This window comes from Leopardus geoffroyi, chromosome A1 (assembly GCF_018350155.1).
Source record: "Leopardus geoffroyi isolate Oge1 chromosome A1, O.geoffroyi_Oge1_pat1.0, whole genome shotgun sequence".
Taxonomy (NCBI): domain Eukaryota; kingdom Metazoa; phylum Chordata; class Mammalia; order Carnivora; family Felidae; genus Leopardus; species Leopardus geoffroyi.
This window is the reverse complement of record NC_059326.1, coordinates 234,925,349-234,947,599: the sequence shown is the minus strand read 5'-3', so window position 1 is coordinate 234,947,599 and position 22,251 is coordinate 234,925,349. Positions and strand designations below refer to the sequence as shown.

The following is a 22,251-nucleotide window of genomic DNA, read 5'->3' as shown; positions in this document are numbered from 1 at the left end:
TCCCTTCTGCAAAGATTAGAAATTGGCAGCAGTGGGGAACCCATCTCTGGGTCTCATTTGAGAGGCCCCTTCCCTTCCTGCACATACAAATGCTTTCAATCTCCATTTTCCTCCTGACATCCCTCTCCTTCCCGTCCCAGGGTCCCAGCGATGACGGGCTCTGTCTCATATGTAATGGTTTCTTTTATGAGTTCGGCTGGGTCACAATGATGGCCATCGTCCCTTCCTGCCATGGAACTGGAAGACTGTGAAACACTCCCCACTGGACACCTTCCCCTCGTCCCCAGCTGTGCTCCTGCTGAAGAACCACCCCCAGTGGACTCATGAACCAGTTATCAGTGCCTCTGGAGTCTGCCCCCTCTAAGCCTAGAGACGCCATGTGCTCTTAGAGACACGTCCTCCGCTCCCCGGTGGCTCTGTTTAGCATGTCTCCATGACATTGGTTCTGTTCCTGAAATGGGGGGGTGGGGAGGGGTAGGCCTCTTGTGTTTTATTTCCCTCTTCTCTTTGCCACTATTTTCAGGAAAGTTCAGCTGAGTTTCTAACACTTCAACTTGCTTCCTCGGTTATTTTTTGCCTTCCCCATGAAATGGAAAATTAGCACCGTTTTCCAGAAATCCGTGTCTTCCTTCCTCTCATCTTCTCTTAGCATTCCAAACTCCAACATTTGTTTTTCAAGCACATCCCACTAGATTTTGTCTGGTGAAGTATCCCACCGCGGAAGAGCTGAAATCAGGAAGTTAGGCATCTGCCGCTCACAGTAACAATGCCTACGTGTCCCCGAGTTAGATAATCCTACCCGGGACGGTCCCCGTCAGAGCCAATCCAATCCCTTCCTAATGTCATGTTACACATTCTGGTGCACCTTGAATGGCTCATCTTTAGTGTGCCTCCTCTTGAGGTCCTAATTCCTGCCTTGGATAGGCCATTGCAGAGCAAAGACCTCAGAACTTGATCCCACCGAGACTTTCTCAGACAAACTGTGTATATTATGCAGACCTCCCCAGTCTTGCCCTCTTAAATCCTCACTTTCTGGTTGCCCAGACTGACCCAGTCCTCAGTGACCATCACCCCCAGTGACTCTGCCCAGACCTCCCAGCGGTGGCTCTGAGCCTTGGCCCCGGACCCCGGGCTGTTTTCCCGAGGCCCCCCCTCTCCTGTCCTGTTAGATTCCTCTGTCACCCTTCCTGCTTTGACAAAACCAAGGAATCTTATTTTAAATATTCTCCTTAGGAGAAGTTAGATTGAGGGCATCTCCTGCATAGCATGGCTCTGCTTCTGTCCCCTGCTGCTCCCCTCGTGACTCCCAGTCACAGGGACAGGCCCAGCGTCCCTGCGGGTTCTCGCTGGTCCCCGAGACAATGGACTACGGGCATGGCAGCTGTTTCTTAGCCTTTGGTGTTGCAATCACTTAATTCCATTTTTTGTCCCATCTTAACCATATTCTCTTTATTATCAGGACCTTGTAGTTTTATTTGTAGGTGAGTGAAGTTGACCACCTTGTGTGGCTAAAGCAATTGCTTGGGGGCTGGGGTTTCTGAAGGCACAAAAGTCAAGCTCTCCATCTGTACCTTCTCCCACTACGACCCCTTCCAGGCCCAAGGCCTAGAAACCCCACCCTCAGACTGGCAAGTCTCAATATTTCACCCCAGCACCACACCCAGGGCCGCCTTCTCAACCCGCCAGCCAGGACTCGTAATCAACATCACAAATCAACATGCCCAGGACCACAGGCTTAATCCCCTCACTGTAGACTTGCCCCTCCCACGCCTGCCCCCCAGTGAGCTGTCCTCAGTTCCCAGTTGCTCAAGCCGAAAACTTACATTTCATCCTTGATGTTTTTCCTCCCACGTCATTAGCAAATGCTGCCATCATGTCTCCCGCATGCCCTCTGCCCATCTCTGTCCCCTGTTCAAATCCCTCCCCTTCTTTCACCTGACTTGTCTCCCTGCGCCCACTGCTGCCTTCCTACAACCTCGGGGCCACAGAGGCTAGAGAGAATTTTTAAAAACATAGATCAGATCAGGTTATTTCTCGAGGTAGAAGTCTTCGATGGCTTTCTCCTCCCCCTAAAATATAACTCGTCATCCTCCTATGGCCAACCAGTCCACCCAGAATGTCTCCCATCTGATCTCACCTGCTGTCTCCCACCCGGTCCACCATTTTTCAGCCACGTGGATTTTCTCTCTGTTCCTATAATGTGCACCCAGTCTCACCTTCTTCTTGGGGGCTGTGCATGAGCCAGTCCCTTGTCTGAAATGTTCTTTCCTTGGATAGTTATATGGCTGGCTCTTCCCCGCAGATCTTGGCTCAAATGCCCCTCTTTAACGGGACTTGCAGTGACCTCTCAGTCAAGGTTACCCCTCTCCCATCCTCAGTCCCTTTCCATCAGATTACTTCACTGTGTGCCCGGCATCACGCTTATTCCACTAGCTAGAATGCTCTGGGCTGTTCATTGGTTCACTTGTTTATTACGTGTCTTAGAATTGCCAGCTTCAGGAGAGCGGTTAGCTGGCCGTGACAGTTGCCTCCCGTTGCCTACAACGGTGCCTGGCAGGGCAAGAAAGAAGGTCATCCTTGCAAATCTCAGACACAAAGGGCTACGTGAGCCGTGAGTATCCCAGTTGCAAGAAGTGAGGCAATTCAGGGAAGTTGTGCTAAGAAAGGAGAAGATCCAGAGAACCAAGGAGACAACACAGAAAGAGCCCAGAAGAAGAGCACCGAAAACGGGTGTGGTGACACTGCCACTGGAGGCCGAAAGAGCAAAGCCAAACCCCTTCCCGTGTTTCCTGTCCCAGGAACCAACCACGCATCCACCCATCATCACAGAAACCTGTTCGTCACATACAGCCACTTCCTCCCCTCCTCCCTTGATGCTGCTGACTTGGCCTCAGCTTCTTCATCTCCAGCCCGATCAGTGCCACAGTCGCACCTTTCCACACCCATCCATCCTCTGCATAGGGGATCTTTCCAACACGGATCTTGTCACGTCAGGGGATTTCAGTCATGCCACTCACTGCTTAGAAAGCAAAGTTAGCGAGGGGCAAAGGAAGCACAACGCGACATGAGTCTGGAGCACTTTGTGGTGCCACGAGGTAAGAAAGTGCCCAAAAATGAAAGAAGGAAGGAAAGGAAAGGAGAGGGGAGGGGCTGGGAGGGGAGGGGAGGGGAGGGGAGGGGAGGGAAAGCGATTTTATGAAATACCTGACCAATAGTCTCCAAACACGTCAGGGAGATGAACGAGTTATGAAGGATGGGGGAGCACGAGGACGAAAAGGTCATGAGCCCCTCACAGGATCCCACTACAGAAAAGGACATTCGTGTGAACCTGATGAAATCTGACTCATCTGTAGCTGAGCTAATAATATCAGACCGGGGTTAATGTCTTTGTTGTGTGTGCCAGCCTCACACAGATGTGGACATTAGACGGAGTCAGAGGAGGGGTGTGCGGGAACTGAGTGCTATCTTTGCAACTCTCTCGGAAGTCCAAAATTACGTCAAGTGAAAAGCGTTTTACAAAGTTGAAAGGCCATCAACTAGCTTGCCAGGGTCACTAGAATAGAATCTGAATTGTTTGCTGTGGCACTGAAACCCTCCCCCACCGTGATCCCGCCTCCTGTTGCTGTCTGCTCCCCGCCCGTCACGATCCCTGATGAAGGGCCCCCCCACACACACACATACGCAAATGCCATCACTATCCAACCACACTAAGCTATTGACAGGCCCCCTGAAGGCAGTACCTGCCTCATGCCCATGGTCCAGGGCCATCATCGCTCCTTCATCTTGGGGCCTGGTGTTTCTCAACTCCTTTCTCATAATTCGACCCAAAAGTCACTTCCGGGTAACTTTTCTGAGCCTCTGCTTCCACCAAAGGCAGAACTGACGACTCCCCCCCCACAGCCCCCACCGCTCAGAGCCTGTGCTGACTTGCGCCGTGGGCCCTACTGCCTCAACTGCACAATCTCCCTCCACCGACTAGACCCATGGTGCCTGACGACGGGACTGATGTGTATTTATCTCTCAGTCAGTGCTAACTGTGTACATGGGGCTAGTTGGGCAGGAGGGTCTTCCTGGAGCTGGAAACTTGTCTAGCTAATCAGCATGTGAGACGGCACCTCTGGGGGTTCTGGCAGTGGGTCCTGGGAGCTGGTGCTCATCCATCACTGTCCTCGCCATCCAGAGCATGGGACTGCCAGCGGCCATCTGCAAAGGGCCGGCACAAAAGGTCACTTCCTGGGGACCTGTGAAAAAGCAGTGTCTAAGCTAAAATGTGTAAATTATGAAGAAAAGCTTGCTACTCAAGAAAGTCAATTGTTCTCAGACGTATCTGAACAGGCCATTAATGTAAACAGGGTTACCGAAATATGAACACGAATTAGAATTATTCCTCGTTAAGTCAAGCCCTGTAATTAAGTCAAGCACTTTCTCTGGCCAGCTGGGGCTAATCCATATATTTAAAAGTAGGAAGCCTGAGTTCTTTTATAAAAATCTGAGGTTCACTTTTTTGTCCAAATTTTTACTAGACCTGCTTCTTCATGCTCCCATGAGCCCCAGTGACTGCGGATTCCGGACCAACACCGCTCACGCACAGCACAGGACTCGGAGGTTCAGAAAGGAGGGTTTGGGTCTTGTGGTTCAGATTTGATCGCGGCATTGCCTCCAGACCACGCGCCAACTGTGGGAACACTTTAAGTCTGGCGTTTTCAGGGGAGTGAAGAGATCTTTTAACGTTGTTCCCAGCGTATATACTTTTCCGTATTGATTTCTCACAATTCCAAAATAGAGTTCACGTAGCAGCGGGGCGATGGGTCTGGGATTTCAAAGCCTGCTCTTGATTCGAGGCACAGAACGTTTCATTTGCAGCTTCCACCTTGGCATCAGTTTCCCCAAGTGCACCTTCAATATTTGATCACAGGCATGAGAACAACTATATCTATTACCCCAGCCTGCGGCGCGAGGCTCACCCTTAATTCTGTTTCCTGTTAGTGCAGGATAAAAAGAGAAAGAAAGAAAACAAAGGAAATAGCATCTATTTCTCCAAAGAGAGGCCTGCTGCGTTTTGAAAGTGAAGCTTTTATTATTGAGTTTCTTTGTCCCACAAAGCATTGCAGCGAGACCTATGAACAACTCTGCTGCTGGTTCCTTGTGTCTCCTGCTCAGTCTCAGCAACACCCGACTCGTCCTGCCTGGTTCTCTGTCAAGGAGAAGGGAGACGAGAGAAGCCTGGCATCTACCTCCTCGCAAAATATCTCCCAGTGACCTGTTTTGATGGGCCCTTTCTCCACCCCCCTGAGGTCACCTTGTAAAATCACTGATGTGATCACGGCCATGCTTCTGTTTTAGCTGCAGCTGCCCGCTTGATATTCCCGTCATTGTGGAAGTATCTACCCATTCATCAGATATGTTCAGGGCATACTTAACCAACGATCGGTCCATCCAAACAGCCTAAAGTCCTTTCTCCTACTTTGCCTTATACCCCAATCACCCTCCTCCCACCCCACTGGTCACCAAGTCCTGTGGCTGCCCCTCAGAAAGACCTCTGTGCTGTGTGTCCCCTTTTCCCGTTTTTAATACACTAATGCAAGATCGGCTTTGCTTTTTCTACCCTGGAACTACAATTAAGAATGGCTTTTATATCCCTTTCCGGAAGGCTACAAGGGACAAGGGACTAGGGAGGGGAAACAGATGGTTACCAGCCCCAGAAGCAAAAGGAAGCTCATGGAGGATTAAAGGCCAGGATGAGTGGGAACAAAACAAACGCGGCTGCTCTCAGTTCCGTCACTCCTAAGATCCAGAGTAAGAGGGAGCCCAAATTCGGCGTAGCTGTGCAACTTTCTCCTTTGCTGAAAACCAAAAACTTTGCTTGGACCTAACAGAAACATCGAGGTGGAAGAAAAATTGATTGGACCATCCCCAAATCTGGAGAGACGGTCACAACCGGAGAGATGGGCAACCAAGATCTGTTTGCCTGGAGGAGGAGCCCTTGGAGCTGTCAGCTGGAAGCCACGCTTACACGGCGATTTGAACTGCTGGAGGCTAAGTGTGGACTCCCAGAAGAGTAAGAAATCCCCGGAACCCACACCTTGGGGGGTGGGGGGAGCACACTCTCATGGGCTTTACTACCCAGAGCCACACCAGGTTTTTACGGTGAGGCCCTGAGAAGGATCCCTCGCCAGGCAGGGAGAAGGGAAGAATAATCATCACGAAATATGCCCAGACCTTCTCCCTGGCAAAGGTGTACTCCCCAGGGGACAACGCATCCCCAAAACTTTATCCCAGATGGGTCTGGAGCTTCTATCCTGCTCCAGACCCCTGCGAGCCTTTCTGCTTCACGAGGGGGAAAAGCAGCCAACAGGGCCAGACTTCCAGAAAACAAAATGAGGGAATCGAGGAAGAACCGGGGGGGGGAGGATGCATCCACGGAGACACAGTGGTGAAAGTCACAGCCCCTAGACCCAGGCCGAGTCACTGAGACCCAAGCAGACCACACACCACGTGAACACTCCCGTCCCCTATGCCTTCCCCCCAACCACACCAGGACCCCAGCGGAACGGCGGAACAGAGCCAAGACCACTGCAAAACAGATCCCAGGAAGAGTTCCAAGGGACGCTAAAGACAACAGCACAGACAAAAACACCAAAACTAGAGGAATTTTCAGACCCTGGCACCTACGCTTAGAGCAAACGTGGAAAAAGAAGCCCAACTCCTAACCCGTTTAACATAAACCTTCACACCCAAGACCTATTTGCCTCCATTCCTGTTACCCAGCCTTCAAAAAACAGGCAAGGTACGCAAAGGAGCGAGAGAAAGTAGTCGAAACAAGGAGAGCAACATCACGATCAGACTCAGATGTGACAAAGATGTTGGAATTAGCAGGCAGAGAATTTTAAATAACTGTGATTCGTATGTTGAGTATTAGCACATCTCAACAACTCTGATTAGGATGTTAAGCGGGTAAAGAGACAACAGGCAGAAGTGGATGATTCTATGGGCTGAATGTTTCTGCTCTCCCAAAAGTCCTATGTGGAGATCTTAACCCTCCGTGTGATGGCGTCTGGAGGTGGGGTCTCTGGAAGGTGATCGGGTCATGAAGGCAGAGCCCTCCCAAGTGGCAGAGCTGCCCCAATAAGAGAGACTTTACACAGCTCCCTTGCTCCTTCCACTGTATGAAGTCATGGCAAAAAGATGCCATCCTGGGGGCAGGCTCTCATCAGACCCCGAATCTGCTGGTGCCTTGATCTCAGACGCCCAGCTTCCACAGCTGCGAGAAACGCATTTCTATTATTTAAAAGCCACACAATACACGGCATCTTGTTACAGCAGCCTGAAAAGACTAAGACAATGGCTAATGTAAGTAGAGAGATGGAAATTCTAAGAACTGAAAGGAAATGCTAGGAATCAGAAACACGGTAACAGAAATGAAAAAACACTTTCGATGGGCTCATCAGTAAACTAGACACAGTCAAGGAAACAATCAGTGAGCTTAAGAATGTGTCAACAGAGGGGTGCCTGGGTGGCTCAGTTAGTTAAGCAACTGACTTCGGCTCAGGTAATGATCTCATGGTCCATGAGTTCGAGACCCTCATTGAGCTCTGTGCTGACAGCTCGGAGCCTGGAGCCTGCATCGGATTCTGTGTGTGTGTCTCTCTCTCTCTCTGCCCCTCGTTTGCTCATGCTTTCTCCTCTCTCTCTCTCTCCCTCAAAAATAAACAAACATTTAAAAAATTTTAATAAAAAAATAAAAATAAAGTAAAAAAATAAATGAAAAAGAATATGTCAATAGAAACTTCCCAAACTGAAAGAGGAAAAGAGTTAAAAAAAAAAAAAAAAAAAAGGCAAACCAGAAAAGAACATCCAAAAGTTCTGAAACAATTTCAAAAGTCGTAATGGCAAAAGGAGAAGAAAGAATTGGGCAGAAGAAATATATGAAGTAATAATGGCTCAGACGTTTTCAAAATTAATGTCAATACCAAGCCACACATCGAGAAAACTCTGAAAGTACCACGCAGTACTAATACCAAAATACATGTGTACGCACACACACACAGACACACACACGACACACACACCTTGACAAACCACACTGAACCTGTATAGAACCAAAGACAAAGAGAAAATCTTGAAAGAAGGCAGGGGGAAGTCTTGTCTCTACGAAACATGGATAAGAATTGCAGTGCTTCTCATCAGAAAACAGAAGCGAGCTATTTCAAGGGTTGGAAGAAAAAAACCAACCAGCCTAGAAATCTGTCCTTCAAGGAAATTATCCTTCAAAAGAAAAGGGAAAATGAAGACTTTCCTAGACAAACAAAAACTGAGGAAATTCATTGTCAGGAGATCAGCGCTGGAAAAAAACGTTACAAGAAGTTCTCTCTCTAGGAAGAAAGAAAACAATATACACTAGAAACTTGGGTCTATATTGTTTAAAAAGGAAGAGCATCTGAGAAGAAATAAACGACAGTATAATATTTTTATTATTCTGATTTTTGATCGATCTGAAAGGTAATTCTTTGCTTAAGGGAATAAGAGTAATTTGGTATTGTTGTGATTACAGCACTTAAGTGACAGGAGTGTAGCAAGGGGTAGGCGTGAGGAATTACACTACCTATAAAAGTACCTGTCCTACACATAGAAGTATTTCTACTATACATGGTAGGCTATAGTGCTGTTGGAAGACTGATTCAGTTTACTTAAAAATGTATATTGGAGGGGCACCTGGGGGCTCAGTCAATTAAGCGGCCGACTTCAGCTCAGGTCATGATCTCGTAGCTCATGAGTTCAAGCCCCACGTCAGGTTCTGTGCTGATAGCTCAGAGCCTGGAGCCTGCTTCAGATTCTGTCTCCCCCTCTCTCTGCCCCTCCCCTACTTGCTCTCTTTCTCTTTCTATCTCTCTCTCAAAAAAATAATAAATCAATAAAGTAAAACAAAAATTTTTAATGTATATTGTAAATGCTACGGCAGCCACTAAAAATTATTAAAAGAAGTAACACGCTGACATGCCCAGAGAGGAAATAAAATGCTCAATTAAAACTAGAGATGGCAGAAAAAGAGAGAAATAAAAGAAATAATAATAATAATAATAAATGGTTGAAAACAGTAAAAATTAATCCAAATATATCTATAATCACTTTAAAGTGTATGGCCTCAAATTTAAGATACTAAACAGATGAATATAAGCGAAGGGAAACAAAAGTAATATAAAAACAGGGAGGGGGACCAAACATAAGAGACGCTTAATAGAGAACAAACAGAGGGTTGCTGGACAGGTTGTGGAAGGGGGGATGGGCTAAATGAGTAAAAGAAAAAGAAAACGAAAAAATAAATAAAATAGAAAAAAAAGTGTATGGCTTCAGAAATTCCTTAAATGACAGACATTCTCATATGGAATTAAAAAAAATTCAACTCTATATTGTCTACAAAAAAGAAAACCTACATAAAATATAAAGAAAGACTCAAGTTAAAATTGAAGGGATGGAGAATGTTATATCGTGCTAACACGAACAGGCGGAAAAGCTGGAATAGCTGTAATAATTTCAGAGAAAGTAGGTTTCAGAACAAAGAAGATTAACAGAGATAAAGAAGGACATTAAATAGTAAGGAAGGAGCCAATTCTCTAGGAAGACATAATGATAAGCATGAATATGCCACATGACAAAGCATCAAAAGATGTGAGGAAAAAAATGATAGAAATGAAAGAAGAAATAGTCAACTTCACTATTATAGTTGGAGACTTCAATACCCCCTGCCTGTAATTGATATATCAAGTGGGCAGAAAATCAGTAAATATATAGACAGCCTGAACAGCACCATCAATCAATTTGATCTAATTGACATGTTTTAGAATACTTCATTCAGTGATGCTAGAACACACATTCTTTTCAAGTTTATGGGAAACATTCACCAAGATAAGCCACATTCTGGCCATGAAAAATACCTTAACGAACTTAAAAAAATGGAAATCATACAAAGTATATTCTCAGACTTCTATTAAATGAAATTAAAAATCAGTAACAGAAAGATAGCTGGAAACCCCAAACAATAGGGGAAACCCCAAACAATTGGAAATTAAACAGCATACTTATTGAAGATACCAGGTTTGCTAATGGGTTAAAATATCCTAATTGGATTTGACCTTGGCCACTGAGATAGGGTGTTTGTTTTTTCTTTCTTTCTTTCTTTCTTTTTTTTTTTTTTTTTTTTTGGATAAACTTTGGAAATTGTTTTTAAATTTTTTCAGATTATACCTTATGGTCTTAAAATTAAGACTGGCAGCAAGAAAACATTAGATAATATAAGATGTGATAATTTTATAACACGTTTGGACAAGATTGGTCTAACAATCTCCCTGACTTTTTAGGCTTTTATTGTAAAAATTCTGGAATGTATTAAAAAAAAGAGACTCCCTCACTAAATATTCATCTTGCAGATCTTATGGTTTCAGTTCTGTATCCCTCCTGACAAATGAATTTAAAAGCATGTGTAAGTCTTATATTTTAAGCTTTGTTTTTTATCATTATTTACAAAAGCATTTTTCTTGAGTTGCAAATATAGTTTGCCAACTTAAAGAATATCAAATTAAATGTATGTCTTTCTAGATGCATCTTTGTTCAAAAAAAAGAATATATGTACATTTAAATTAAAATCTTAATTCTTTTAAATAAACAAACAGCATACCTATAAAAAGCCCATATACCAAAAAGAAGTCTCAGAAAAATTTTAAAATATTTTAAACTAAATAAAAACGAGAATTCAGCTCAGCAAAATTTGTGGGATTCAGAGAAAGCATCAATGAACCAAAATCAAAGAATCAAAAAGCTGGTTTTTTGAGAAGATAAATAAAATTGATAAACCTTTAGCCAGGATAAGAGAGAGGAAGAGAGGGAGAAAAGAGAGAATTCAAGTCACCAATATAAGACTGATTCCTTGGGCATTAAAAAGATAATAAAGGAATACTATTAACAACTCTTTGTCCCAAAATTTGATAACTTAGATGAAATGAATGAATTTTTTGAGAGGCACAAAATAACAAAACTCACACAAAGGGAATAGTCAACATAATTATCCTTATATGTACTAAAGAAATTGAATCAATAACTAATAATCTTTCAAAAAAGAAAGCACTGGTTCCAGATGGTTTCATTGGTAAATTCTACCATTTATGGTAGAAATAATACTAATTCTCCATAATTACCTTCTAGAAAATAAAATCAGAAGGAACACTTCATAACTTGTCTATGAGATCAACATTACTTTAATACCCAAACCAGATAAAAACATTTTAAAAAAGAAAGTTAAGAAAAATATTTCTTATGAATATAGATGCAAAAATGCTCAACAAAATGTTAGCTAATCAAACCCATCAATGTATAAAAAGAACTATATACCAAAACCAAGTGGGATTGATTGTAGGCAATATGAGTCTGGTTCAACATTCAAAAATCTATCAATGAATCAATATAATTCTCATATGAACATGCTAAAGAAGAAAAATCATTTGATCATAATTTAACAAAATCCAATGCCTATTCATGGTAAAATTATCAACAAACTAAGAAGAGAGAAGAACATCCTCCAATTGATCAAGAACCTCTATTAGGAAACTAAAGCTAACATCCTACTTAAGGATGACAGACCAGACACTCTCCCCCTAGGACCAGGAACAAGGCAATGATGTCTTCTCTCACCATTCGTGTTCGGCATGGCGCTGGAAGTTTTAGCTGGTGCAACAATGAAAGACAAAGAAATGTGCATATGCAGATTGGAAACAAATAAGTAAAACTGTCTTTATTTACAGACATAACTGTGTATGTAGAAAAGCGCAACAAAAACAGGCCTACAATTAATACACAAGTTAAACAAGGTCTCACAGTACATGCTTAAAACACAGAAGTCGATTGCTTTCTTATAAGCCGGCAATAAACAACTAGAGTTTCAAATCTAAAAGCACTCTGATGGTTAACTCCGTGTACACTTGGCTGAGCCACAGTGTCTATATATTTGATCAAACATTATGCTGGATGTTTCTGTGAAGGTGTTTTGGGGGTGACATTAAGACTTAAGTCATTGCACTTTGAGTCAAAGCAGATTACCCTCCATAAGATGGGCGGGCCTCATCCAATTAGCTGAGGCTTTAATAGAACACGGTTGGGGCTTCTCTGAGGAAGAAGGAACTCTAGCTGCGGACTGCCTTTGGACTCAAACTGCAACTCTTCCCTGGGCTCCCAGCCTGCCAGCCTACCCTTCAGATTCTGGACTTAATAAGCCTCTACAATCATGTGGGCCAACTCCGTAAAATAAACCTCTCTCAACAGATGATAGGAAAATAGGTAGATGATGATGATGACGGATAGATACATAGAAACATAGATAATAGATATAGATAGGTGGTAATGATGAAGACTGATAGAGAGATGATAGAGAAAAAGAAAGAGAGAGAGATAGGAAGATAGATATAGACACACACATCCTGTTGGTTCTACAAACCCTGATGAATATAAATACCAACTAATACAATACCAACAAAAAATTAAATAATTATGTATAAATTAACAAAAATATATATAGGACCTACATGCAAAAAGTTATAAAATACTGATGAAGGAAATCAAAAAATATGAAAATAAATGGAGAGATACCCCATGTTCCTGATGGGAGGTCTCAATATCATTAAGATGACAATTCTTTCCAACTCAATCCATAGATTCAAGTTACTTTCAATCAAAATCCCACTAGACTATTTTGGGAATATCAACAAACTAATTGCAAAGTATATAGAAAAAGACAAAAAAAAAAAAAAACAGAATAGGCAATACAATACTAAAAAAGAAGAATGAGGTTAGAGGACTCACACTATTTGATTTCAAGATTTACTATAAAACCACAGAAGTTAAGACAGCATAGTATTAATAAAAAAAAAATAGACAAATAAGTCAATGGAACAGAACAGAAAGACAATAAATAGAGCTACAAAAATATAGTTACCTGATTTTTGACAAAAAAAGAAAGGGAAATTCAGTATTAAAAAGATAGTTTTGTTCAAAAATGATGCTAGAACGACTGGATGTCAATATTGAAAAAAATCTAACAGAGATCGTACAACTTTAACAATAATTAACTCATATTAGCTCTAAATGAAAAATGCAAAATCATAAAACTTTTCTAAGAGATTATAGGTGAAAAACCATAAAAACTTGAATTTGATGATGAGGTTTTAGATTCAACAGAAAAAGTATGATCCATGAAAGAAAAAACTGAATTCATAACTTGGACTTTATTAAAATTAAAAACTTCTGCTGTGTAAAAACACACATTAAGTGAATAGAAATATAAACCACAGGCTGGGAGGAAATATTTTCAAAACACTATCTGATAAAGGACTTCTACTGAAAATACACAAAGAAGCTTAAAAGTCAAAAATTAGAAAATAACCCAATTTTTAAAATGGATAAAAGATGGGACACCTGGGTGGCTCAGTCAATTAAGCTTCCAACTTCATCTAGGATGTTAGAATGACCCAGGTCATAACAGTTGAGAGTTGAGACATACACTCATGGTTAGCTTAATATAGATGCAAATGGCTTTACCAAGAAATATTTACAGATATGTGTTTATGCACAAGTTGATATTCTCACATATTTTTCCTTTCTCTGTCAGATGACAGAACCCAGGAACACCACCACCCTGTAAGAAGAAACACATCCAGCACCACATCCTGATTTCTAATACCGTTCTGTAATGAGACGACCCAGGGATCCTTGGAGAAATGGTTGATTCTAGGACTGGGGCAAGAAATACACAAGAGGAGCCTTGAGCATCTTGCAGTACAAGAGGCAAGGAAGTGTTAAATAATAATATAATTAATTAATTAAAACTATGACTCAGGGTGGGGCACCTGGGTGGCTCAGTTGGTTAAGCGTCCGACTTCAACTCAGGTCATGATCTCACAGTCCAGGAGTTTGAGCTGACAGCTCAGAGCCTGGAGCCTGCCTGGGATTCTGTGTGTCCTTCCTTCGCTGACCCTCCCTTGCTCATGCTTTGTCTCTCAAAAATACATGAATGTTAAAAAATAAAAATAAAAAAATATAAAAAACCTATGTCCAGGGGGTATATCACTGGATACCAATCCAAAAGTCACTGGAGCCAATTAAAAGAGCTCTCAATGGTCAAAGCTGGACCAATGTGAGCAACAAAGTGAGTAAAGTAGTATTAGATAATGACCCAAAGTATAGAATATCCATGAGTCCACACTGATATAAAAAAAAAAAAAATGATCAAATACATAAATTAATGGAGGAGAATAGAAAAGTGTCCCATGCACAAGAATTCCAAACAACTTAAATAGATAACTCTGTTTTCTAAGAGGTAGAGCATAACTCTCCACTCAAGCATGGGCTTCCCTCCCATAGAGTAGAGTACGCAGGGATAGGGGTAACTTTAAAGAAACAAAATTATGACCTCCCCAAGTGCTCAAACTTAACATCAGCAGTCACAAGTCATGTTGACAGTGTGTTCCCTCGATATGATGGGGTACAAATGGTATTTGACATCTGTGGTCTTTCTCCCCCAAACCTATAACCCCAGTCTAATCGTGAGAAAAATATTAAACGAATCCCAGTTCAAAGACATTCTACAAAATACCTGACCAGCATTCCTCAAAACTGTCAGGGTCATCAAAAACAAGGAAAGCCCGAAAAAAAAGCAGAGCCCAAGGAGGTAGGATAGCTAAATGAAATGAGGTATCCTGAATGGGATCCTGGAACAGAAAAGGAACATTTGGTAAAAACTAAGAAATTCTGAAAAACGCGCGAGCTTGCGTTAATGATAACATCAGTATTGGTTTGTTTAAATAAGCTATAACAATATACAGTCGAGAAATTCCTTAATCTTTCATTTATTTTATCTACTTAATTCTTACTTAACTCAATTGTGTAAGCTCTTTTAAATTGTTCAATTCTGGAACATTATAAAGAAAACCAAATTGACAGAACACAGCTTAATTTACTCAAATCTCTCTTCATTTGAGACTGTGTCCTAAGTCACAATGGGCATAATTAGTTTTAGAATCATTAATACAGACTCTGCTTCAGGGTGCCTGGGTGGCTAAGCTGGTTAAGCATCTGACTTCAGCTTAGGTCATGATCTCACGGTTTGTGAGTTCGAGCCCCATGTCGGGCTCGGTGCTGACTGCTCAGAGCCTAGAACTCGCTTTGGATTCCGTGTCTCCCTCTCTCTCTGCCCTCTCCTGCTCTCTCTCGTGCTCTCTCTCTCTCTCTCTCAAAAATAAATACACATAAAAATGCACACTCTTTTTCATACGCATGCAAACATTTTCATTTCTTGGTTCTAAGTTTTCAAGTTTTGTTGGACTGGCACCTTCCATGCATGTATCACATGAGCAAAGTCCACTTTTTTAAACAAAAACATTTCAAAACTATTTATACCTAAATATGGATTTGGATTTTGTCTATGCTTTTTGCTACATATCATTAGCAAGCATGAGTTCATACCCCATGACTGTGTAGGATGCAGATTCAACATTTATTTGATTTGTGTGCTAAGGACCATATTAATTTTTAGTTGAGAGTCATTTGTTGTTTTACTTAACTCTTTCTTTTTTTTTTTTTCAACTTTTTTTTTTAACGTTTATTTATTTTTGAGACAGAGAGAGACAGAGCATGAACAGGGGAGGGGCAGAGAGAGAGGGAGACACAGAATCTGAAACAGGCTCCAGGCTCTGAGCTGTCAGCACAGAGCCCGACGCGGGGCTCGAACTCACGGACCGTGAGATCATGACCTGAGCCGAAGTCGGATGCTTAACCGACCGAGCCACCCAGGCGCCCCTTTACTTAACTCTTCTAATAAATATTATATCTCGTCAAAATAAAATTTGATTTCTCTACCGGCATCTATTTGGTATTCCCTTCAGGTGTTTGAGAATGATTGAAAGGTCAAATTTGATAAGATATTCCACCTTTGGGAAGATAAAGAAAATAGCATATATAATTATTGCATTCATTGCTACAAATATGTCACTATGGATATAATTGAGTCATGACTCCCAGTAACAAATGGATTTTCAGCTAAAATTCTGGTTTGTAAGCTCTCCTCTTGACTAATATAGTCTTAGTGCCTTTACCATAGTCCCTCAACTATCTTTTAAATCAATGCCTAAAACTCAAAGTATTTATCTTGTCTCTTACCTAAGTCAAAACCTATACATTTTACAACAGATATAAAACCAATGACATAACCACTCCTTCTGAAGTCCCTGTTTTCTTTTGTATGATAGTTAACATCACATACCAAAAACGTTAGTTGTTCGACAGGACATTTGTCCTTGGTACAATCTAGTTTAAGTGAGTAGTGTTTACTTTTTTAAACATTTATCTATGATTTTTTTCTCTCACTGTTTTATCCATTAAAATATGGATCTCACTTGAATTTTCCATCCTTGATCATGTTCATATGCATTCATTTTTTTTCTATATTCCACATTCAACCATTCTATCATCTCATTTTGAAATCATATGTACAAAACTAAGAAATGTCTATCATTTTCTATAAATATTGTACTAGTGGCATCACACAGAAAAAAACATTATCATTTTTGCTAAATATTGGACAGAATATTCTTTTTTTTTTTTTAATTTTTTTTTTCAACGTTTATTTATTTTGGGGACAGAGAGAGACAGAGCATGAACGGGGGAGGGGCAGAGAGAGAGGGAGACACAGAATCGGAAACAGGCTCCAGGCTCTGAGCCATCAGCCCAGAGCCCGACGCGGGGCTCGAACTCACGGACCGCGAGATCGTGACCTGGCTGAAGTCGGACGCTCAACCGACTGCGCCACCCAGGCGCCCCTGGACAGAATATTCTTTAAGAAACACCACCTCCGTGTATTTCAATGTTCACGTGTCTTTCTTGAAGATTCTTGGTTGTTTGCTGTACAGATTTCTTTTCATGGTAGTAATTACACTTGTGTGATTTTTATGTGCAAGGGATGTTTTGTGTTCTTTTTAAAAATTTTTTTAATGTTTATTTTTGAGAGAGAGACAGAGCATAAGTGGGGGAGGGGCAGAGAGCAAGGGAGACACAGAATCCGGAGCAGACTCCAGGCTGTTAGCACCGAGCCTGACGCGGGGCTCAAACTCACGGACCACAAGATCAGGACCTAAGCTGCAGTGGGTCACTTAACCAACTGAGCCACCCAGGAGCCCTGGGATGTTTTGTGTTCTTATAATTAAGAACTTGGATGTTTCCAGCCACAAATAACATGGTGGCGAAAGCTAAATCATAAAAAGTAGAAAAGTTACAAAATACTTTGCCTTTCTTTTTTTTTTTTTTACTTTTTATTAAATTCAATTTTGTTAACATACAGTATAATATTAGTTTCTGGTGTACAATTTAGTGATTCAACACTGTTTTTTTAACATAGTAGTGAAGTCCTAGCCACAGAAATCAGACAACAAAAAGAAATAAAAGGCCTCCAAAATGGCAAGGAAGCAGCAAAAATTTCCCTATTCACAGACAACATGATATTCTATATAGAAAACCCGAAAGACTCCACTAAAAAATTGCTAGAAGTGATATACAAATTCAGTAAAGTTGCAGGATACAAAATCAATGTACAGAAATCGGTTGCATTTCTATACACCAATAGTGAAGAAGCAGAAAGAGAAATCAAGGAACTGATGCCATTTACAATTGCACCAAAAACCGTAAGATACCTAGGAATAAACGCAGTCAAAGAAGCAAAAGATGTGTACTCTGAAAACTATAGAACACTTATGAGAGAAACTGAAGACACACAAAAAATGGAAAACTTTCTATGCTCATGGATTGGAAGATCCTATATTGTTAAAACGTTGATACTACCCAAAACAAACTACACATTCAACGCAGTCTCTATCAAAATACCACCAGCATTTTTCACAGAGCTAGAACAAACGATCCTAAAATGTCTATGGAACCAAAAACGACCCCCGATAGACAAAGAAGTCTTGAAAAAGAAAACCAAAGCTGGAGGCATGACAATTCCAGACCTAAGCTATATTACAAAGCTGTAGTCATCAAGACACAAAAACACACAAAAAAAACATGGTACTGGCACAAAAACAGACACATAGATCAATCAAACAGAATAGAAAGCCCAGAAATGGACCCAGAACTATATGGTCAACTCATCTTCCACAAAGCATGAATGAATATCCAATGGGAAGAAGACAATCTCTTCAACAAATGGTATTGGGAAAACTGGACAGCAACATGCAAAAGAGTCGGGCCACGTTATTTATTCCTTTACTTTGTTTGTTTGTTTGTTTGTTTGTTTGTTTGTCTGACAGCACTAGGGATTATCAAGCTGTGCCTTAGTGCAGGCGTTGGGGCTTGCCCATGGTGCTCTCGATGTATAAAGCCCGGACGTTCACCAATTCACAGCTAACTGGATGTTGTTCACAAGCCCATCATCTGTCATTTTCACATGGCTAATGGCCAAGGCCAGACACAGCACCCTCTTCATCTGGGATTTGATCGTGGACTTCACTTCATCCCCTTTGGCCATGATGTTCTCATGGGAGGTCAGCAAAGAGGGGAATTTGCCAGCCTTATTCAGTCCTGGACCAGGATTCGTGGGATCTGCTTGAGCACAGATTCTGAAGCCAAAACAGCATCATACTTCTAATCCAGCTTCTTGACTAAGTTTTTATTTCTGCTGAGTTTCGTTGGTGCCCCGATGTCCATGTGGGGAATATCCACAGCCTTGGCCTCATTGCAGTGTTGCTGGTCCCCCAAAACACAGACAGAGAACATAGGGCAGGGAGTGGACTTAAGCCTGATGATGCCTGAGAAGCGTTTGTTCTTCTGAGGGTCAGAGTTCTTCAAGCTGACCTACAGCTCCCCCATCTCCAAAAACTTCCTGCACTTGCGCTGGTTGGCGTGAGGGACTCACCACGTCACCTGGTACAGAGTGCCCTGGGGGGACTCTTCTGCTCACAGTGACTGGCTCCACAATAACCGGGAAAGACTGGGCCACTTTCTTACACCACACACAAAAATAAAATACTCTGCCTTTAAACCTAAACTATAAAAGTTGGTCTCTGTACTTTCTTTTGCCGCTAGAAATAATTTAATTTTGATGTAAAATACTAAGTGTTCTGTCAGACCTACCGAAGGGAAAATCTGATTCATCAATTTGAATCAGACTGTTTGCTAGAAACACTCGCACACTATCAAGACGATGTGCGGAGGTCTCCACGTTCTTGCCCAATTTACCAATGTCGTGAATGTCACCTCATCACGGCAGCAGGCGGGGCTCTGTCTGCGGCTTCTGGTTGCAGATTTGATAAGAATTACTCTTTTCCATTTCCATTGTTTGATCCAAACTTCCAATCTTCCCTTACTAACAAATAAAAGAGATTTTTATCTGACCTCTTTTTGTATTTGGTGAGAAGAACTTTATGCTCATTTTCGTTATTGTTTCATTAATTAAATCTAATTATAAAATTTATAATATCCTGTTTGTAAATTTCATGTGAGTCACACTTGACAAAAGTCTGCTTAATTTCCTTGTTTCCAGATTGCTTTTTCAATCTAAGCAGGGCACCCTCTGAAAAACTTACTTCTTTTTTTAGCTTTTCATTTCTGAGCCCTGTTTCCATATTCTGTTTCCACAAATACACAAAAATTAATTTACATTTTATTCTCCATGATCTAAAGTAACTTTTTACCTTATAATATGTATTTCAGATTAAAATATACAATAAAATGTTACTTGAATGTATACATTTGAATAAACTTCCACCAAAATATAAATTAAATCATGAAATATGGAAGTCTGTAAATGTTTTGAAATAATGTTAAGAATTTATAATTTGGGGGCACCTGGGTGGATCAGTCTATTAAGCGTCTGACTTCGGCTCAGGTCATGATCTTGTAGTTCGTGGATTCCAGCCCCACATCGGGCTCTGTGCTGACAGCTCAGAGCCTGGAGCCTGTTTCAGATTCTATGTTTCTCTCTCTCTCTGCCCTCCCCTATTCACAAAAATAAATAAACATTAAAATTTTTTTCTTAAAGAATTTATAATTAAAAAACATGTTTTTAGTGTTTACTTATTTTTGAGAGAGAGAGAGAGAGGGAGAGAGAGAGGGGCAGAGAGAGGGGGAGACACAGAATCTGAAACAGGATCCAGGCTCTGAGCTGTCAGCACAGAGCCCAACGCAGGGCTTGAACTCATGCACCATGAGACCATGACCTGAGTCGACGTCAGACGCTTAACTGACGGAGCCACCCAGGCACCCCAAGAATTTATCATTTTAAAATACTTGTATTTTCCCAAAGAGTTCTTTTCCTAAAATATTTACACTAATTTTTCAAAATATTTTTTAATTTTATTTATTTACTTTGAGAGAGAGAGAGAGAGAGAGCAAGTAGAGGAAAGGCAGAGAGAGAGAGAGAGAGAGAGAGAGAGAGAGACAGAGACAGAGACAGAGAATCCCAAGCAGGCTCCACACTGTTAGCACAGAGCCGGACACAGGGCTCTATCCCACGATCCTGGGATCATGGCCTGAGCCAAAACCAAGATTTAGACATGTAACCGACTGAGCCACCCAGGCGCCCCTAAATTAATTTTTTAAATTAAAGGTCAAACACACATTATAATTAATAAAGTCAAGAATTTTATATCCAAGTTATACAAATAAAGCTGTAATTATATAAATTTCTAAACTATAATTTAATCCTATTAAATGTTTTATACATATAAAGCTACTCACAATTCTTTCATTGAAATCCTTCCACAAGCCAATGAGTAGATTTGCCATCATGCTTCCCATCATGGCTCACTACACCTGCACTCCGCCAAGCCCCTCTAGCAGCTCCCTCACTGCAAAGCCTGGGGCAACTCACACCCCCTTTCTGGCACTCAGAGCCTTTTCTTTGCTCTTAAAACACAGATCCAATGTGAGGAAGTTTATGTGGGGGCCTGATGGTGTCAGTCACCAGATAAGAGGGCTGGGATTAAGGGTCACGCTGCACAGAGGGACAGGTGCTGAATGGGAAAGATGCCGTGTGTCCCTAAATAAATGTGTGGTTTGCTGTGGTTATTCTATGCACAGCCCAGCACGGGGCCCTCTTGCCCTGATCCAGGGGCAGCACTGCCTGGGTGTACCCTCTACAGAGCCACACGCACAGGTGACGAGGGGCCACACAGAGTGACGCTTAGGGAGGGATCTTTGTAAGAGCCAAAGCCATGATGTCCACAGCCCAGATGTCCATTAACAGCAGGATAGCTGAATAATTTGTTGTGCAGTCACACAACAGAATACCAAACAGCCACGAAAGCTAAAGAACCACACACAACGACGCAAGTGACCATCACCCACGTGCGGGGAACAGAAGAAGCCAGACGCAGAGGGAAACATACTGATTGATTCCATTTACCGAGAACGGCATGTGGGTTCGGGGCGCTGCCTGCCAGGTGTACCCGCAAAGAGGAGCTGACAAAAGTCAGCATGTTGATGGTCTTTTTTTGAAATTTTTTATTTTATTTTTGACAGAGAGAGAGAAAGAGAGAGAGACAGAGCATGAGGGGGACCCAACTGAACCACCCAGGCGTCCCGCATGTTGATGGTCTTTAAGGGGAGGGGAAGGGCAGTGATCTGGAGGAGGAGAGGGGCTTCCGGAGGGCTGCAAACATTCTTGCTATGATCTGCATGTTTGCGTCCCTCCAAAATCCGTATGTTGAAAATGAGCAAGGTGATGTAATTAGGGGGTGGGGCTTTGGGGAGGTGATGAGGTTCCTGAGGTGGAGCCCTGACCAATGAGATTAGTGTCCTCACAAAAGAGGCCCAGAGAGCCCCCTCCCCACTTCTTCCAGGTGAGGACAGAGCGATGAAGTCTGCGATCTGGAACGCCTGGTACCACACTCGTACCGGGAAATCAGACTTCCACCCTCCAGAACATGGAAAAATACATTTCTGTTGCTTATAAGCCACCTGGCGGGTACTTTTTTATAGCAGCCTGAGTGGACCAACACAGTCTTCTCTCTGAATTAGGTGGCCGGCGACAAGGTGACACGGGGATGTTTCATAGTGTCATCTCCTAAATGTCACATTTATGGTTGTGCACTTCTCTGTGTGTGCATTCTACTTCAGGAGAAAAAAAAATTTTTTTTAAGTGAATGAAGGGTTAAAAAAAGGAGAGACACTCTAGACAATTTATTTATTCATTCAGCAAATATTTGTCGACACTGTATGCCA

At 41.9% G+C, this 22,251-nt stretch overlaps 1 protein-coding gene and 1 pseudogene across 1 annotated transcript in view; both read right to left on the bottom strand.

The window, feature by feature from the left end:
- MED10 (mediator complex subunit 10) overlaps positions 1–22,251 on the bottom strand; it is a 181,263-nt gene that overhangs the window by 86,595 nt on the left and 72,417 nt on the right. The window lies entirely within an intron of this gene.
- LOC123579085 lies at positions 18,281–19,840 on the bottom strand (annotated as a pseudogene).